The 272-nt window shown below is 42.6% G+C and overlaps 1 protein-coding gene across 1 annotated transcript in view; it reads left to right on the top strand.

The window, feature by feature from the left end:
- The window catches only part of LOC119588152 (Down syndrome cell adhesion molecule-like protein Dscam2), a 21,631-nt gene that overhangs the window by 12,695 nt on the left and 8,664 nt on the right, over positions 1–272 (top strand). The gene's annotated exons all lie outside the window — the stretch shown is intronic.

Genomic DNA, 272 nt, shown 5'->3' with positions numbered 1-272 from the left:
TGTAATTTGAATCCCCTTCACAGGCACAGAAAAGGCCTCATGCATATATATAAACACATGGCACGAGGCGTTAAAAGTTCAAGTAAACAGGCTTCATAGATATCAGCAGCAGAACCCGTAATATTCTCATTATGACACCATTTCATTATGAAAAATTCTTTCTGCACCCAGCGGCCCGAGCCTACATTAAACCCCACGACTCCGCGTGCACAACACACCATGGGGATTTCATATATATTCGCCTTTCTCTCTCCCTCGCATTTTGTAGTTAA

This window comes from Penaeus monodon, chromosome 23, assembly GCF_015228065.2.
Source record: "Penaeus monodon isolate SGIC_2016 chromosome 23, NSTDA_Pmon_1, whole genome shotgun sequence".
NCBI classification, from domain to species: Eukaryota; Metazoa; Arthropoda; class Malacostraca; order Decapoda; family Penaeidae; genus Penaeus; species Penaeus monodon.
This window is presented reverse-complemented; position numbering and strand designations above follow the sequence as displayed.